Below are 13536 nucleotides of genomic sequence, written 5' to 3' on the forward strand. Positions count from 1 at the left end.
ATATGTTGATTGAGATCATTATTCAACAAACTGGAGCTACAATGGTTCCAGTAATATTTGGGGGGAAAAGTGCAAAATACTTATTCTCCTTTACACAATAGTTGTGTAACCTTTCAGTTTCACAATCTGACTGGGACATTGATGATCAACCCCCTCAATATGAAGCAAAATGCTAACTTTAGGAGTTGAGCACATTTTACATTCACAAATGGCTATTATTGCTGCTGTAAAAGAAAATCATTCCCAAGTGTAATTTTAGCACAATGAATATGGTAAAGTGATGGTCTACAGAGATCAAATTTAATATGATTATAAATGGAAATTTGCCTACTGTAAAGTAGATCACTAACCCATTCAGGTTAGGTTCAGTATTTTTCTATTCCCTTCCTAGTACTTTAAGAGCACTTGGATATGGGTAAATGTAAATAGTAAATGTTGCCATTAAACAAGGGTGGGACTATAATTGGTGAGCAGTAAAGCTTGTTGACAGAAGATAACATGGTGGATCTAATTTCCACCGTCAATGGCAAGACCTCTGTTTGAACTTGTAAATTTTCCATTGATCCTTATCCGAGGCCTGCATGGTTGAAATTAGTGAGTCTATTGATAGTTGAATGCCCCACCCATGTTTTTCTATCAACAGTCAGGTGAAGCAAAAACATTTAAAGAAAGCAGGATTTCCCATTCCCAGTAACAAGTAGATGCACAGGCCAATAAATTGCATAATGGGTAGTTCAAACCGTGGATGAAATTAACTAAACCAGACAGAAATGGTATGTAATTGGTTTTTCTGCTCTTTGATATTTGCCCTGTTACAAACCCAAACTAGATTTGTGCTTTAGAGCACTGTTCAATGATCCCCAGGAATAAATGCAGATTAGTGTGGAGTGAAGATCTTCCATGATACTACACAATATCCTAACCCACCAGTTCTTGTTGTATAAGAGCAATTGCAGTACTACTATTCTCATTTTAGTTATACTGTAAGTCTGTACATGATTACTGAGTTTTGATTTTTTGCTTGAAATGTTTTTCCAAAATCATTTATGAATCATAGAATCCCTACAGTGTGGAAACAGGCCTCTTTGGCCCAACAGGTCCACACCAATTCTCCAAAGAGTAACCCACCCAGGCATATTTCCCCTACCCTATTACTCTACATTTACCCCTGACTAATGCACCTAACCTACACATATCCCTGAACATGATGGGCAATTTAGAACAGCAAATTCACCTAATCTGCACATCTTTGGACTGAGAGAGGAAACCCACACAGACACGAGGAAAATGTGTAAAGTCCACATGGACAGAATTTATATTGACCTAAATGTTTTAATATTTGTTTCCATGGCCAAATAACTTTGATTTGTTCTTTTCTCTTGTTGTCATTTAAGACCTTTAAATCTGCATAAATTTAAATCTCCTAAAGATAATTTTCTGTTCTCTTAATCTCTGCTAAAAAGCAACTTTGTCTCCACTCATCTCATTCAGATCTGATATACTCATGATGTACAAATTTAATACAAACAGTACAGTCATTTAGGGATGCTACATTTAATGAAACCAATGAAAAATATTTCAGAACTCCTATTAGAGTATTTTTGATGATGTGAGACTTGACTCATATCCCTCTTCTGCTACCATGTGCAACTGAAACAAGGAGTAAAATAGCAAAAAAGATCCTCCTTTATGAATAACTTATTTAAAGCCAGAGAATATCATTGCTAAATGTTTACTTGATATACACATGCATGTTTAGTCATTTGTTGTCACGTGAGCATTATTGACATCGCTAGCCTTTGTTGCTCACCCCTTGTTGCCCTAATGAAGTTGCTGCTCTTTCTGAACTGTTACAGAATGAGAGTTTAAAGTGCTATTAGTGAGGAAGTTCCAAGATTTTGGTCCAGTTATGAAGGAGAAATAATTATATATTTCCCAGCCAAGGTGATATTTGACTTGTTGGGAATGTGTGGAGGAGATGGTGTTCCTTATTTTCTAAAGTTTTTGAGTTTGGGTTTTTGGAAGCTGCTGTCAAAAAAAGCTGGGGTGAATGCTGCAGTGTATCTTGTAGGTAGTATACATGACAGCTATTTTGTGCATGTGGTAGAGGGAGTGAACATTTAAGGTGATGGATGGACTGCCGATTAAAAACTATGTGGTCAAGTGACCACAGGCACAAAATAGGAAAAGTTGGCCAAATGAAATTAAACAGCAGCCAGCAGTTATCAGCAACACAGAACAGTGGAAACCAAGGTCTAAGAGGTCACAAAAACACATGGGGAGCATCCAGTTACAACTAGCCTGAGGTTGTGTATTGGAGAATTTTCAATCAGACTTCCTGGCACCATAACTTCCAATCAGAGCCTGAGGACATGCACTTTACACCTCACCAATATGGCAACAGTAGCTCAACCCCTTTGGATGCTTGAACCATGCTCATGACCCATTGTTTTGTAACCTTTAAACAATCAGGAAGGTCTGGGGGAGGGGGTGGAATTTAAAAAAAAACCTGGAGCCCTCAGTCAGCAGGGACTCACAGCAGGACTTGTGACAGAAGATTGCGTGCCAACCCAACAAGGTCCAGGGAAAGTATGCCCTGACTACAAGACCCACTATCGTGGAAGACTGCCAGCTCTATATTGGAGAGGAAGGAGATTCCAATGGCCTAAGTCAAAAACGTGGATTGCTGTGAATGATATATTTTCTCAGATTGATAGAGACTAAATATGACCGAATTTGGGAAGTGCTCACAAGGTGTTTTTAATAAAGAATATTTTGTTAATAAAATTAAGTTAAACTGCAAACCAAATTCTGTGTCTCTTTGTCCGCCCCACTGACTTGAGCACTTAACTAAAGTGTTTTTAATACGTAAACTGGTCAAAGTGTCCAAAACACACATAATAAATCTCCTTTGCACTGGATGGCTGTTGGGCTTCTCAACTGCTATTGGAACTGGTTTGGCAAGCATTCAGGATGGTGGGTTGCCATGACCACCTCCAGGCTAATTAGGGCTGGTCATTAAATATTGGACTTGTATATTATTGAATTAAAGACATATCATACAAGCACTGCACTTTCCAACAGCTATTGCAGCAGAGAGGAAATCAAACTTTAATTATGACCAACAATTGCCACGATGAAGTGAAAATGAGTCAGAAATGTTTTCAATTCCTCTTTCGCTATGACAGCTGATGAAAATGCAACAAGCTACTCTGCACAGTCATGTATCTACTTACTGCTATGATAAATTTCAAGAAATAGTTGAAGGTGCTTAATCGTGCAAAGACTATGGGCCCTGATTACATTAATTAGAAATAAATATTTGTGCTCCAGAACTTGCTGCACCACTAGCCAAGCTTTCAAGTACAGATGTAATGCACTGGTGTTTACCTGACAATGTGGAAAACTGCTCAGTTGTGTCCTGTACACGAGAGACAGAGCAAATCTAACTTGGCCAACTACCAGCCAATCAATTTCTGATGAAGGGTTTTTGCCCTAAACATAGATTTTCCTGCTTCTCAGATGCTGCCTGACCTGCTGTGCTTTTCCAGCACCACTCTAACCTTGACTCTAATCTCCAGCATCTGCAGAACCCACTTCCACCTACCAGCCAATCAGTCTACTCTGGATGATCAGTAAAGTGATGGAAGGTGTCATCAACAGTGCTATCAAACTGCTCTGCAATAACCTGCTCAGTGACACCCAGTTTGGATTCTACCAGGGTCACACAGCTCCTGCATTCATTACAGCCTTGATTAAAACATGGACAGACAGCTGAATTCCAGAGTTGAAGTGAGAGTGACACGTGTTTTGCCAAGTGTTGTATCAAGGACCCCTATCAAAACTGGATTCAATGGGAATTGATGATTGGGGCAATACCTGGCACAAAGGAAGATGGTTGTGATTGTTGGGGATCAGTCATCCCAGTTTCAGGAAATTTAGAGTCATAGAGATGCACAGCATGGAAACAGACCCTTCGGTCCAACCTGTCCATGCCGACCAGATATCTCAACCCAATCTAGTCCCACCTGCCAGCACCTGCCCCATATCCCTCCAAACCCTTCCTATTCATATACGCATCTAAATGCCTCTTAAATGTTGCAATTGTAACAGCCTCCACCACTTTTTCTGGCAGCTCATTCCATACATGTACCACCCTCTGTGTGAAAAAGTTGCCTCTTAGGTCTCTTTTATATCTTTCCCCTCTCACCCTAAACCTATGCCCTCTAGTTCTGGACTCCCTGACCCAAGGGAAAAGACTTTGTCTAATTACCCTACCCATGCTCCTCATAACTTTGTAAAGCTCTATAAGGTCATCCCTCAGCTTCCGACAGTCCAGGGAAAACAGCCCTGGAGCCTCTCCCTGTAGCTCAACTCCTCCAAACCTGGCAACATCCTTGTAACTCTTTTCTGAACCTTTTCAAGTTTCACAACATCTTTCCGATAGGAAGGAGACCCTTAGGCCCAGCCAACTTACAGCTGCTTTCCTCCATCACAAGGTCAAAGAACTGGGATGTTCATCAATGATTCAAGATCAATATTTACAGAGAGAGAACTAAATTAAATAATAAGTAATTTGCAACACTATCTCTCATTCTCATAACTGATCTAAATATGAGTGATAGTTAGGACTGCAGATGCTGGAGGTCAGAGTCAAGAGTGTGGTGCTGGAAAAGCACAGGTCAAGCAGCATCCAAGGAGCAGGAGATCAACATGATGTTTTGGACAATAGCCCTTCATCAGGAATGAAGTTTGTGGGCCGGGTGGACTGAGAGATAAATGGGAGGGGGTTTGTGGCTGGAGGGAAGGTAGATGGGAATCTGATAGGTAGGTAAAGGTGCGGGTGGAAATGATAGGTCAGAGGAGAGGGTGGAGCAGATGGGTGGGAACAAAGGAAGATGGACAGGTAGGACCGGTCAAAGGTGCGATGTTGAGTTGGAGGCTTGGGACTGGGATAATGTGAGGGGAGGGAAAATGAGGAGACTAGTGAAATCCACATTGATCCCGTATGGTTGCAGGGTCCCAAAGCAGAATATAAGGCGTTCTTCCTCCAGGCGTCGGGTGGTAAGGGTTTAACAATGGAGGAGGCCCATGACTTGCATGTCCTTGGTGGAGTGGGAGGGGGAATTAAAATGTTCAGCCACAGGGTGATGGGGTTGGATGGTGTTGGTGTCCCAGAAATGTTATCTGAAATGATCCGGGAGTTGGTGTCCTGTCTCCCCGATGCAGAGGAGACCATGTCGGGTGCAATGGGTACAGTAGAGTATGTGCATGGAAGTACAGGTAAATTTCTGTTGGATGTGGCAAGGTCCTTTAGGGCCTTGGATGGAGGTGAAGGGGGAGGTGTGGGCGCAGGTTTTGCACTTTCTGCGATGGCAGGGGAAGGTGCCGGAGGTGGAGCGTGGACTTGTGGGGGGGGTAGGGTGGGGTGGATCTGACGAAGGAGTCATGGAGGGAAAGGTCTCTCCGGAATGCAGATAGGGGTGGGGAAGGAAATATATCCCTAGTGGTGGGATCTATTTTCAGGTGGTAGAAATGGCAGAGGATGATACGATGTATGCGGAGGTTGGTGGGGTAGAAGGTGAGGACCGGGGGGGTTCTGTCCATGTTCTGATTGGAGTGGTGGGGTTCAAGGGTAGAGGAGTGGAAAGTGGAGGATATGCGCTGGAGGGCATCGTGGGGTACATGGGAGGGGAAATTGTGGTCTCCCAGGATGAAGAAGAAGGCAATTTGAGATGTTCCATGGTGGAATTACAGCTGTTTTCCTCCATCACAAGGTCAGAAGTGGAATGTTCATCAATGATTCAAGATCAATATTTACAAAGAGAGAACTAAAATAATGGGTAATTTGCAACATAGTCTGTCATTCACATAACCGATTTTACTATGGATGACAGTGAGGACTGAGGAGGTTGAACAGTTCATGAAATTCACGAACACCAATCATCCTGACCTCAAATTCACCTGGACCATCACGGATACCTCCCTCCCTTTCCTGGACCTCTCCATCTCCATCTCCAGCGACCGAATAGACATGGACGTTTACTACAAACTGAACAGCTCCCACAGCTACCTGGACTACACCTCCTCCCAACCTTGTAAAAACACAATCCCTTATTTGCAATTCCTCCGCCTCTGCTGCATGTTCTCCCAGGAGGATCAATTCCTCCATAGAACATCCCAGATGGCCTCCTTCTTCAAAGACCACAATTTCCCCTCCCACATGGTTGACGATGCTCTCCAGGCGTCCTATCTACCTTCCCTCTTGCCCCACCCCCCTCCCATTTATCTCTCAGCCCCCTGGCCAACAAGCCTTATTCCTGATGAAGGGCTTATGCCCGAAGTGTCACGTCAATTCCCCGCTCCTCAGATGCTGTCTGACCTGCCTTGCTTTTCCAGCACAACAATCTTGACTCTCAATACGCCTGATGCCCATTAACTATTAGAGTGTTATTCTGATCTTCTACAATTAACTATCTGTAACTTAATTAGTTCTGCACAGGGAGTATTTTCAAATCAGCTGCCACACATTTTAATAGAAAAATAGTTCTTTGAAGCAAAATTGAGGGAAAAAAGTTTAATTTCTCTCAAGAACAATGACTTTCATTTACATAGCATCTTTAATGCAGAAAGTGGTACAAGGCACTGAGTGAGGAATAAGAGTGGTGGACTAAATAGTGGAATAAACATCAAGCCAAGTAGAATGTTATGACAAAATGCCTTAGTCTTGTTTTGGTTAGATTTTTGCTGTCTAATCATTAAGAGTTGAAAAGAAAATTAATTCAACAATGTAAGCTACATTTCAGATTTAAATAATTTAAATTGTAATAATATGTTATATTTGTATCCTGTTTACAGAATGTATTAGAATAGACAAAAAGAGGTAAGGGCAATTCAACCGCAACACTTAGAAACAGGTCCAGTCAGAAACTATGTCAGATATTCTTACATTAGAATAGTGATACACTTCAACATGTTTCATTGACTGGGAAGTTCTGTGGAATATTTTGAGGCTTTTTAAGTGGAATATGAATGGCAGCTATTTATTTTTGTTTTCCTTTTTTATTAGTTGGAAATAAAATTGTATTTGTAAAAAATAGACTGTACAATGTAAGATATATAAATTCTAAAAATTCTATTGCTCTTTGGAACATTGAAAGTATACCAAATGTGGCTCTCAATATCTTTCTTACTATTTATGAGTTCAGGGTCTGTTCCTTAAGCAAGGAGTTTTTTTTAAGATAAAAAGAAGTGAACATTTGAAACTTCATGGAAGCTTAACAAATATATTATTTGAACTTGGTGTACTTCTTTTCTGTTGCTTTTGCCAGTTGAAACTCAAAATGGAATGTATATTTGTAAGTATTGTCATAGAGACAGAACAAACATTCTATATACCCTTGTCTTCAGTGAAAATTGTTCCTGAGTTCAGGGAGCAGTATTGCTGGTAACTAGGGTAGTTGCAATGATTGTTATATATTTCTCTTTCATCATACTTTTCTTCCTATTTATTTATAAAGTTCATCAGTTCCAACAAAAGATGTTGCAGAGGCAGCAAAATTACAAATCAAGCAAGATTTAAAAAATGTAGGAATTTGAAAATAGGAATTGAACAAAATTCAGAACTGAAAGTCACAGAAACAAGAAATTTACTACTAAATGCCATCAGCGTGAGGGATATACCATTGTGTCGGTGAATAACGAGTATCTAAGATGCAAATAATCCGACAAAACTACTCAGATTCTCAAGATATAATGATGTAAAGCTGGATAAGGACTCAGAAAAATATCCACTAAGAATGAAGAAAGAAACTCATGAAAAATGAGAAGAGATTGAACCAAAAATCTACCTGTAAAACCACAAACATAAGGAAGTGCTGAAAAAGAGGAGAATTGTGTTTTCAGAATGTTGAAACAATGAAGAATATTTTATCATAATAATTTGACCTTTTCTGCTGACATTGGTTTCTATAGACAGTTTCCTCTTCACTCAGTAGGCAGGGAGATGATGTAATGCCACTGATGAAATTTGTTTGAAAATGGCACAAATGAGGGAATAGATTATGCTGCAACATTCTTGTTTCTTCACTTTGCTGAGATGGTTGAAAAATTTGTATCATTACTGTTTATGGTGTTGATTCACTTCACATTACAGATATTACCTGGGATTTCTACAGAAAACAAAACAGCATTTTTAAAAAAATGTTACCTGAGCTTCACCTTAATCTCAGTTTTAGTGGGTTTCATCACGTAACATAATTAGTTTTTCAAAAAGATCATAATTCTAAGTTCTGATTGTGTAAAGTCATTATTTCCTTTAACTTTTAGTATAAGCATGCCTGAATTGAAAGGTAACACTGAATTTAGAGACATCTTGAAAAGTGGTTAAAAAAATCAAATGGAGGCATTTGCGTGATATTTGATTTACCGTGAAGTTGTTTACCCACTTCTGTCTCATGCTATTTAACATAGACTACCTGTGAAGGTGGAGTTTGAATTAAACTCACATTGAACTCAGCAGAATCAAACCGTGGTATTTCCTCACTCCTTTAAACTTGTCTTCAACCTAAACCCAAGGTTCTCCCAGATTAGTTAAGTTCTTATTATTTTCTACAACTTTGATTATTTCCTTAGCCTTGTTCTAGATGACTAAATAACAGAAATAAAGTGTGGGAGTGCTAAGTAACATGCTCACTTTGCAAGACTCAACAAACTGCCCGAACAAGTGGTGTTGAAATTTAACAAGAATTCTTTGAAAATATGAGTTAAAATGTGCAGATTCCAAAATTAAATGCCAGAGCTTTCAGATAGAATCTGAAAACACAGAAGGCCGTAGCGTATCATGCCTGTGCTCATATGTTTTAAGAGTCCCGCACATACACGATCATTTCTCCCATTCCTCTCGTTGCTTGACTAGATATTTGCTGCAGTTACTGTCACAGTTCCTTCCAAAGATTTCGCTTCCTTGTGAAGATATGAAATGTGTGGTTATATTTGTATGGAACCAGATTTATAGGACAATTATGTCCCCATTTGGTCGATATCAATTTGATAACATCTAACTCCAGTTTGGATCTGACCTGAATAGGTTTAACTTGATTACAACTGCAAGGTGATTATAGCCAACCAGACCTCAATGGCTATTAAGAGAGAAAATTGATTAAATAGATTTAACAATTCTATCTTGTAATCATTGTTATTTACATATTTTTTGTAAATTAAAAAGTGACATTTAGTAAGTTACTGTGCGCATGTTAGTATGATAGGGACTTACTTACATTATTCCAAAAATTGCATCCCTTAGTATTTATGGCCACATCTACCATTGCAACTCCAGCTATCAAAGTACTTCAATAAATAACTAAATTTGTAAGAGTTTTAACTCTCACATTCCAATGAAATCAGGACATGTGAAAGTCACAGCACATGGCCATTGGCAGGAGACCAACAGGAGAAGAGCCTAACTAAGATCAGGGACAGTGCTAATGAAACTCTATGAGAAAAAAGCCCATGAAATAGTGACTGAAGAAATTTGGTTCAGTATGCCGAAGGAGTGGACTGATTTGAAATTAAACTAAATTCAGGAGTGTTGCAAGAATATTCTGCTGTTTAGTCATTGTTTGTGCTGCAAATGCATAATAAAACATTTACAGAGTGTTTGTTTTGCTCAAATGGTGTAAAGGGTAAACACAAAACCTTGTGTGGAGCTGAGCCTAAATCATCAGCAATGATACAGCTCCAGTCCCTGGGCTCAGTAGAGTTAGCGGATCTGAGCCAGGGTGGCTTTCATGGTTTTTACATCTGGAATATGAAAGAGCTGGGGAAATAAGTTTTCATTCCTCCTCCTGATTGTAAAGACAGAACTTCCAATGGAAACTGAAGTTGGTATGAACTTTGGGTAAGGACAATATTCTAGAGTCTTTGAGTCTTAGGGATGTACAGCATGGAAACAAACCCTTTGGTCCAACAAATCCATGCCGACCAAATAGTCCCATTTGCCAGCATTTGCCCCATATCCCTCTAAACCCTTCCTATTCATATACCCATCCAGATACGTTTTAAATGTTGTAATTGTACCGTCTCCACCACTTCCTCTGGCAGTTCATTCCATACACACACCACCTTCTGAAAACGTTGCCCCTTTTAAATCTTTTCCCTCTAACCCTCAGCCTATGCCCTCTAGTTCTGGACTCCCCCACCCCAGGGAAAAAACTTTGGCTATTCACCCTCATGATTTCATAAACCTCTATAAGGTCATTCTTCAGCCTCCGATGCTCCAGGGAAAAGAGCCCCAGCCTATTCAGCCTCTCCCTACGGCCCAAATCCTCTAACCTGGCTTTGAAGCCTTAATGATCAAATAATCTGTGACCCACAGTGGAGCATAAAATTATTAGTATTTGAGTAAGACTATTGGTACTCTTGGAGCTATTAGATAGCAAGACTGAACACCTTCAGGACAAATGACAAAAACATTAGAAAAAAATGCATTTAATGTTGTGACTTGACAATTAGTTGTAAATCATAATAAAACGTTTGCATTGCAACAGAAATGTTGGAGGTTTATTTTATCTTAACTTTCCTATTGTGAAACTGGTAGAATGGCATTGACTATCGACATTTACATTCATTGACTTAATGTGGCATAGGATCTTTGAATTTTACTGGGAAAGAATGCTCCAGTTAAGTTATCTAGCAACACAACTGCCTAGAATATATCTCACACAGCCTTTACCATGTTAAAAAATTAAAGTTACTGTGGATTGTAAAAATTAACCAAGCACAAATTTGAAAGGTATTGATAAAAAGGTCATTCAATCATTGTGCCTGACTAGACTCTTTGACAGAACTATTCAATTAGCTCCAACATAGAGTTGTGTTTACTCCATGCCTTTTCAATTGTTTAGTTTTATTTACATATCCAATTATCTTTTGATACATCCTACTTTATTAACTTTCATTGCAATTTTAATCAAGTAATTCCCTGTATAAAAAACACTCTAATTTTGCCTCTTGATTCTTGTCAATTTTAATATTCTGTCCCCTCGCTATTGTTCCATCCACCTATGGAAACAGTTCACATTATTGTACAAAGTTAAAAATCACACAACACCAGGTTATAGTCCAACAGGTTTAATTGTAAGCACACCAGTTTTCGGAGCGACACTTCTACATCAGGTGATAGTGGAGGACTCAATCCTAACACAGAATTTATAGCAAAAATTTACAGTGTGATGTAACTGAAATTATATTTTGAAAAATACCTTGATTGTCTGTTGAGTCTTTCATCTATTTGAATACCTTGATAGTTTCATGAAAGAAGTAAAACTATCATAGTAACACCTGATAAAGGAGCGACACTCCAAAAGCTAGTGTGCTTCCAATTGAACCTGTTGGGCTATAGCCTGGTGTTGTGTGATTTTTAACTTTGTACACCCCAGTCCAACACCGGCAACTCCAAATCATCACATTATTATAAGATGCTTGGCAAGTGTTAAAGAAAAATCCTTGGTACTTCAAAGGGATGTAATCAGATATAGAGCAAACAAAGTTATTATCCTAGTATTAGAGTCTCATGATAGTCTAATTTAAGGCAGAGAACTATTTCTATCTCAAATAGAAAACACAGGTTAAAAATCAGTAATAGTTGGAAATTAATGCATTGATCATGATGGAGCTCCATTTTTAAGCATACAGGACAAGACAGGTCTAAGCAGTACATTTCATTCACCAGTTTTACTGGATTTTCCTCTTGGAAAGGCAATTACATTTGAAGCCTTAATAGTTCAAATTTCACTATTTCAGATCTGAAACAATTGTCATCAGAAAAGTGGAGTAGAAGTAGGCCTAGAAGCTGCCCCACTACTCTAGATAAAGCTGATTATCTTCCTCAATTCCATATTCCAGCACTACTCCTATAGATCTTTGTTTCCTTCATTCATGGGGTGCAGACATCACTGTCTGAGCCAGTCTAATCCTAATTGTCATTGAGAAGGTGGTAGTGAGCTTTTTTTAAAAATAAATCCAGCTTTCTGCAAATGCTTCAACCACATCCTTTCAACTGATGTACTGGGCCCCACCAACATTGGAAATGGAGATAGTTGTGGAGCCTCCTCCTCCACTGAGTTGTTAATTGTTCTTTAATTACTTGTCTATAACTATCATAACCATCTTACTGTCAACCAACAAAGAGTTTTCCCTTTGTTCAATTGATTCCAGTTCTGCTGGGGCTCTTTGACTCCAAGTGCAGCCTTGATATCAAGGGCAGTCATTCTTACCTGACCTCTGAAATTGGCTATAATGAGCTCAGGAGATGAGTGGCTCTGGTGAAACTCAAAGTGACTGGATATCATTGGCTTGTTGTACATGCATATTAGCTTTCAATGACTTATAGACAAGGACACCTACATCTCTTTGGACATCAACACTTTCTAATCTTGCACCATTTGCGAAACATTCTACACCTTTATTCCATATGCCAAAGTGGTGAACCTCACCCTTACCCACATTTTATCTGCCATGCTCTTGCCCATTCAGTTCGCTTGTCTAAATCCCTTTGGAGCCTCTTTGTATCCACCTCACAACTCACATTTCTACCAGGTTTTGTATCATCTGCAAACCCTGAAAAATTACAATTGGCTTCCATATTTGAAACATTGATATAAATTGTGAATAATGGGGCCTAAGCTCTGATCATGGAGTCATGGAGTCATACAGCAAACTAGCCCACGCCGACCATGTTCCCAAACTAAACTAGTCCCACCTGACTGTGTTGGGCCAATATCCATCCAAACCTTTCTTATTTATGTACTTATCCAGTGTCATTTAAATGTAGTGACTGTATCCACATCCATCACTTCCTCTGGTAGTTCTGCACAAAAACATTGTCCCTCATGTCCTTTATAAATCTTTCTCCTCTCACCTTAAGAATATGCATCCTAGTTTTGAACTCCGCCATCTTAGGGAAAAGACCTTTGCTATTCACCTTATCTGTGCCCCTCATAGTTTTATGAACCTTTATAAGATCACTCCTTAACTTGCTACACTTCAGTGAAATATGTCCCAGCCTATTTTTTATAACTCAAACCCTCCATTCTTGTCAACATGCTGGTAAATATTTTCTGAACCTTCTCCTGTTTAATAATATCCTTCCTATAACAGGGAACCCAGAGCTGGATGCTGTATTCCAGAAGAGGCCATGTCAATATTCTGTACAGCCTCAACATGACCTATACCTACACTAAAGATCTGAGCAATGAAGGCAAGTGTGCTAAATACTTTAACCACCCTATCTACCTGTGATGCAAATTTCAAACAATTTTGTATCCGGACCCCTAGATCATTCAGTTTTACAAGATTAGAGTGGTGCTGGAAAAGCACAGCAGGTCAGGCAGCATTCGAGAAGCAGGAAAATTGATGTTTCGGGCAAAAGCCCTTCATCTTTGACTCTAATCTCCAGCATCTGCAGTACCCACCTTCACTCTGTTTTACAACACTACCCAAATCCTTCTGGTTCGCCTTGATCAAAGTCTGCCAACC

This window comes from Chiloscyllium punctatum, chromosome 45 (assembly GCF_047496795.1).
Source record: "Chiloscyllium punctatum isolate Juve2018m chromosome 45, sChiPun1.3, whole genome shotgun sequence".
Taxonomy (NCBI): Eukaryota; Metazoa; Chordata; class Chondrichthyes; order Orectolobiformes; family Hemiscylliidae; genus Chiloscyllium; species Chiloscyllium punctatum.